General features: G+C 52.5%; 1 pseudogene; it reads right to left on the bottom strand.

The window, feature by feature from the left end:
- Window positions 1–762: 762 nt before the first annotated feature.
- Window positions 763–926, bottom strand: LOC132210285 (U2 spliceosomal RNA; annotated as a pseudogene).
- Between the last annotated feature and the right edge of the window lie 5,877 nt (window positions 927–6,803).

Raw genomic sequence — 6,803 nt, 5'->3', positions numbered from 1 at the left:
TCGTGGCTCAGTGTTTCCAAAATCTCTAGTTCAATACATCCCAGGTCGTCACCATAAAAGTCAAAACTAGTGAGTACTTCGATCGCTTCATCTTTTGTTTTTTTTCTGAAATGCTATTTGTAATGAGGTAGTATTGGCAGGCAATTTTCTTTTACTTCTGTTGCCATGTGTGAATATTCAGGGATGGTGTTGGTGGGAAGATGCGACATGCACCACACATGAGGCACGAACATTGGAACAAGTGCTGAGCATGCAGAAAAGGAGAGATTAACGGTTACCTTGGAAAAAGCATATTTGGAGAAAGTTGGGTGAGAGTGCTGAGAGAAAGCACTTTGGCGGCATGGTGGCTCAGTATTTAGCACTGCGGCCTCACAGCACCAGGACACGTGTTTGAATCCAGCCTTAGGTGACTGCCTTTGTGGAGTTTGCACATTCTCTCTGTGTCTGTGTGGGTTTCCTCAGAGTGCTCTCACAGTCCAAAGATGTGCAGGCTAGGTAGATTAGCCATGTTAAATTGCCTGTAGTGTGAAGGGAGAGGTCGATTAGGTGGGGTATAGGTCTGGCTGGGATACTCTGAGGTTTGATGTGGACTTGTTGGGCTAAGGGCTGTTACGGTTCCAGAGTGCTGAGCTGCTGGAGATTACAAGGTCCAGAGCTGGATGAACACAGCAGGCCAAGCAGCAAAGGAGCAGGAAGTCCGATGCCTCAGGCCTAGACACCCTTCTTCAGTTTTTGATAAGGCTGTTTTTAAAATTGGTTTAACGAGACTGCACCATTCCTAGGAATACTGCAATACTAGGATGATGCATGGAGAGGACAGAGCAAGCTGCTGTTCCAAAAAATCGGTTTAATATAGGGTCCTTAAGTAAAGAACATATCAGATATTAAAAGCCGATAAGAACATTTTTTTTAATTTGAAAAAATATACTTTATTCATAAGATGTACAAAAAAAACACATTCATACACCTACCCAGTCATGCAAGCTGCTCTGGGTTACCCAGGGCGTACGTACACCAACGAAAGGGGAAAAAAAACAAAACAATGAAGAAAAAAAACAAAGCAAAGAAAATACACCGGCAGTCTTCACCCCGCACAGTCCCTGTTGGCCCCCTGACCAGTTGGGGAAGGTGCCAGCTGGGCCCAGTTACCAGATAGGGCCCTTTTTTCTATTCTGGACGAGGGGTTTCATACGGTGGTCTTTCCCCACCGCGCCTTGGCGGCGGCTGCCCCAAGCTTTAGCGCGTCACTCAGCACGTAGTCCTGGACCTTGGAGTGCGCCAGTCTGTAACATTCGGTCGGGGTCAGTTCTTTCAGCTGACAGACCAGCAAGTTGTGGGCAGATCAAAGAGCGTCTTTCACCGCATTGATGGTCCTCCAGGCACAGTTGATGTTGGTCTCGGTGTGCATCCCGGGAAACAGCCCATAGAGCATGGAGTCCCGCATCACGGATCTACTCGGGATGAACCTCGACAAATACCACTGCATCCCCCTCCAGACCTCCTGTGCATAGGCACTGTCCAGAAGGAGGTGATAGACAGTCTTGTTCCCCCTCACGCAGCCGCCTCAAGGGCAGCACGCAGTGGCACAGAGATTCAGGGCGTGCATGAAGGATCTCACTGGCAGAGCCCCTGTCACGACCAGCCAAGCAATGTCTTTGTGCTTGTTTGAAAGTTCTGGCGATGAGGCATTCTGCCAAATAACTTTGGCAGTCTGCACGGGGAACCACAGGACGCGATCCACCCTCGCTTTTTCCCAAAGGGTCTCGAGGATACTATGTGCTGACCACTGCCAGATGGCCTTGTGGTCGAAGGTGTTTCCTTTCAAAAATTTCTCCACAAACGACAGGTGGTACAGGACGGTCCAACTACTCGGGGCGTTCTGCGGCAATGAGGCCAGGCCCATCCTTCACAACACAGGGGACAGGCAGAACCTCAGTCAGTAGTGACACTTGGTGTTTGCGTACTGAGGATCTACGCACAGCTTGATGCAGCCGCACACAAAGCTAGCCGTCAGGGCGAGGCTGGAGTTCGGTACGCACTTTCTCCCCATTTTACAGGTCTTTGTACATGGTGTCCCTGCGGACCCGGTCCATCCTCCACCCCCAAATGAAGTGGAAGATGGCCCGGGTGACCACAGCGGCGCAGGTCCAGGAAATAGGCCAGGGCTGCGCCACATACAACAGTACCGAAAGCCCCTCGCACCTGACAACCAGGTTCTTACCCATGATGGAGAGGGACCAGAACGTCCACGTGCCCAACTTCTGCTTCAGTTTGGTGATATGCTCCTCCCAATTCTGAGTGCATGTCCCAGCTCCAACAAACCAAACACCCAGCACCTTCAGGTAGTCTGTGCTGACGGTGAAGGGGATGAAGGAGCGGTTGTCCCAGTTCCTGAAGAATATGTCATCGTTCTTACCCCTATTGACTTTGGCCGCAGATGTCTACTCACCGATGTCTACGCACACTCACCGACTGACGATCGGTGCAGAAGACGGCGACATGGTCCATGTACAGGAGGTCTTGACCTGAAGGCCTCCGCTGCCTGGGATAGTCACGCCCTTCAGGCTCACGTCCTTCCTGACGGATGCGGCGAAGGGCTCCACACAGCACACGAACAAGGCAGGAGAGCGCGGGCACCCCTGCCTGACTCCAGATCTGACGGGAGAACTGTCCGATTCCCACCCATTGATCGAGACTGCGCTAACGATGTTGGTGTAGAGCAGCCAGATCCAATTGCTGATGCCCTCCCCGAACCCCAATTTGGAGAGACCCTGTCGAAGGCCTTCTCCTGGTCCAGGCTGACGAGGCAGGTGTCCACCCGCCTGTCCTGCACGTAGGCGATCATACTGATGAACGCGAAGCTCTCAGCGATCTTCCTGCCCGGCACAGCACAGTTTTTGTCAGGGTGATTCATCAACTCCAGGACAGTCCTGACCCGGTTGGCTATGACCTTAGCCAGGATTTTGTAGTCCATGTTCAATAGTGAAATGGGACGCCAATGCGTAATTTCTTCCCTCTCTCCCTTCCTCTTGTAAATGAGGGTGATGATGCCCTTCCTCATGGACTTGCACATTTCCCCTCTCTGAAGCACACGATCGTACACCTCCAGCAGGTTCTGGCTGACCAGGTCCCACAGAGCGGAATACAGCTCGACCGGTAAGCCGTCGCTCCCAGGAGTCTTATTCCTCTCAAAGGACATGAGGGCTCTAGTCAGCTCGTCCAGGGATATCTGCCGGTCCAGCCACTCCCTCGTGCCGCCACCTAAGACCTCCGTGATAGACGACAGGAGCAACTCGGAGGTCATGCTGGCCGTGGGCTTCGCATCATACAGTCTGGCATAGAAGGATCTGCTAATCCTCAAGATGTCAGGCTGAGACGACGTCACCGAGCCGTCGTTCTCCTTCAGCCGGCTGAGCACAGAGCTCTTTGTGCACCTCCTGAAAGAAGAAACCCGAGCACGTCTTGTCCTGCTCCACTGTGCGGACCCTGGACCGAAAGATTATCCTGGAGGCCTCCGTGGCAAAGGGGGAGGCTTGCTGGCCCCTCACCTTGCGGATGTCCTCCGTGACATCGACCCCCATTGACTGCAGAAGGAGCAGATTCTGCGTCCTTTTCTGGAGTCGCGACAGCTTTCCCCGCCTCTCTCCTCCCGAACACCCTTGAGCAAAAGAACCTCTTGATGTTCTCCTCCACCTTCTCCCACCAGTCACCTGGAGACTCAAAGAGGGGTTTCACAGTTCTCCAACCTGCGTACTCCCTCTTAAGCTTGTCGACGTTCTCTGTGGTCAACAGAGTCGTGTTGATGTTCCACGTCCCCTTGCCAGTCTGCTGGTCATCCTGTAAGTGACAGTCGGCCAGCAGGAGGCAGTGGTCAGAGAAGAACACCGGCTCGATGCCAGTGGACCTGACCGAGAACGCTCATGACACAAACAGGAAGTCTATCCTTGAGTGGATAGACCCGTCTGGCTGCGACCAGGTGTATCTCCGCTGCGCTCCGTCTGCAGGGGTGCTGAAGACGTCGTGCAACTTGGTGTCCTTCACCGTGTCCAGCAGGAATCAGGACGTGGCGTCCAATTTACTCTCCCCACCCACTGTCCCCACACTGGATCTTCCATCTGCATCGATGATGCAGTTGAAGTCTCCACCTAGAATGACTGGTCTAGACATAGCCAGCAGGGGTGGAAGCCACTGCAGGACGGCCAACCGCTCACTGTGTATCACTGGGGCCCTCCAGCATGCCTTCCTCCTTGGCTTCCGGACTGTTGTCCACTCCCCTGGGTCACCTGTAGCCTCCTCCATTGACTCTGGGTTGTCAGGGGGTGGGTGGGGGCAGGGGGGGAGAAAACAGAGCCTGCAGGGGCGCTTTGCTGGCCTCGGTTCCATCCTGCGGGGCTGGTCCCTCCTGCACAGTAGGACAAAGGTCCTTGCATGGGCCTGGTGCCTGCCTCTCCTACGGGGGAGGGTGGGTGGGGGGGCTTGCCCCGCATTGCCACTGCTAGTGACCTGGGCGTAGGTGGTCCCCTGCCACAGTCATGGCCTGCAGATGTAGCTCACTTCCCTACAAAGGTTGCAGCTTTTTTCTTTTGTCAATCCTTTGCAAGGGGTCCCTCCTCCTTGCAGTTCCATCAGATGGTGACTTTGCAGTTGGCCACCACGTGACCTGAAATACCACAGGCATGGCAGACTTTGGGTTGCCTTGCGTAGGTCAGGTAGTCCTTGCTCCCACCAATCGTGAAGCTGCCTGGTGGGTGCATGATGTTCCCGACCACGCCCATCCTCAGCATCACCCTGGCCTGCCTCTTACTTGTCCAGATCCCAAAGGGGTCCAGGATGTTGGTTAGGTCCCCTTCCAAGGAAGGTCAGGACATCAGCTGCTCGCACATGCATGTTGTACATGTGTACAGTCACCATACGGCTCCTCGGCACAGGCATCACAAACAGTGGGACAGCAGTCAGTGCAGAGAGGGGGCCCCTCACCTCCTTTCTCCTTGAAAACTCCAGGAAGCGCTCACAAAGCTTGGCGCTCCTGATGGTTACGTTGTAAAAAACTCCTCCAGGGCAATCCTGCAGGCAGTAAATGTCAGCAGCAGCAAACCCACAACAGTCCAAAATGACCCTCTTCACACAGAAGGCGCGGTCCACAGGTGCACCTTCATCCACCTTCTTCACGGAAACATGGATGGTGTTCCGGACCCCCTGACCCAGGGCACAAGCACTTGCCACAGCCATCCTTGCAGGTTTGCTGCTCCCCTGAACCAGCATTAGGCCTTAACCAGCATTAAGATCCACCAGTTGCAAGGGTGCACAATCAACCTGACATCTTCCTTCCACCTCCAATACTCGCTCTATCCTCTTCTCAGTCCACAATGATAAGAACAGGCATAAACACACCTTTTTTTTATTTGAAAGAAAATATACATTATTCATAAGATCTACAAAAAAAACATATTTGTACACCTACCCAGTCATGCAGGTTACCCAGGGGGTACATACACCAACTAAAGGAAAAAAAATGCAAAGAAAACACCCCAGCACAGTCCCCCTTGGCCCCCTAACCAGTTGGGGAAAACACCAGCTGGGTCCAGTTAACAAGGACAAACACACCCTCAATTTTAACCAAAGAAGGCCAAAAAGCAATGATGTTGTAATACTGGACTACCTCAGGACCCAGTTACCTTCCATATTTTCCATCAGCCTGACTGAGTGCAAAGACTTGTAAATCACTGCTGACAGTTTTTACTGTTGTTCCCGTACTCCTGGGTTTCCTAACCGGGGAAAACCGATAGTCGGTTTACACCAGTACTTTTTCAAGATCTTTTCTATAAAAATCTCTTTGCAATGAATGTAGATCATTGGAAATGTACCAATCAGATGAAGTGGGGCATGTCACTAACAAGCCTCATCAACCAGCTCCATGACTAGCGGAGGGTCAGTGAGATTGCAGCAACAATCGGTACAGAACCGCACACTCAGAGGATGTCCCAGCACAGAGGAAGTGCTTCAGTGTGTCACTGTCTGCATCAGCTGTCTGTACAGGTAAGTTCACCAGTCCCACCCATCATGGTCTTACCAATGCCCTGTAAATCTCTCATTGTTCAACTCTCTCCTGAGGGTCACGAATGATTCTGCTTCCAGCGCCCTCTCAGGCAGTGCGCAGCCAGCAGGAACCACTCGCTGATAACAGTGGGTCTATCTCCCTCGATAAATATGACTTTTTGTTGCAAAAAAGGCAAATCACCACGGCCTCCCTCGAAACCCATCCCACTCCATGATCTGGGCTCATCCCTTCCCCCCACTGCATCCCAAAACCAGCCCAGCCTGTCTCTACCTTCCTAACCTGTTCTTCCTCTCACCCATCCCTTCCTCCTACCCCAAGCCGCACCTCCATTTCCTACCTACTAACCTCATCCCACTTCCTTGATCTGTCCGTCTTCCTGACCTATCCCCTCCCTACCTCCCCACCTAAACTCTCCTCTCCACCTATCTTCTTTTCTCTCCATCTTCGGTCCGCCTCCCCCCTCTCCCTATTTATTCCAGATCCCTCACCCCATCCCCCTCTCTGATGAAGGGTCTAGGCCCGAAACGTCAGCTTTTTGTGCTCCTGAGATGCTGCTCGGCCTGTTGTGTTCATCCAGCTTCAGACTTTATTAGCTTGGATTCTCCGGCATCTGCAGTTCCCATTATCTCTGAATGCTGCAACTTGTCTATTCGAACCAGATATCCTAAATTATTTTAGTCCCATTTCCCAGCATTGGGCCCATATCCCTCTGTCCCCTTCCTATGCATTTCCCAATCTTGATGCT

Source organism: Stegostoma tigrinum, chromosome 11 (assembly GCF_030684315.1).
Source record: "Stegostoma tigrinum isolate sSteTig4 chromosome 11, sSteTig4.hap1, whole genome shotgun sequence".
NCBI lineage: Eukaryota > Metazoa > Chordata > Chondrichthyes > Orectolobiformes > Stegostomatidae > Stegostoma > Stegostoma tigrinum.
This window is presented reverse-complemented; position numbering and strand designations above follow the sequence as displayed.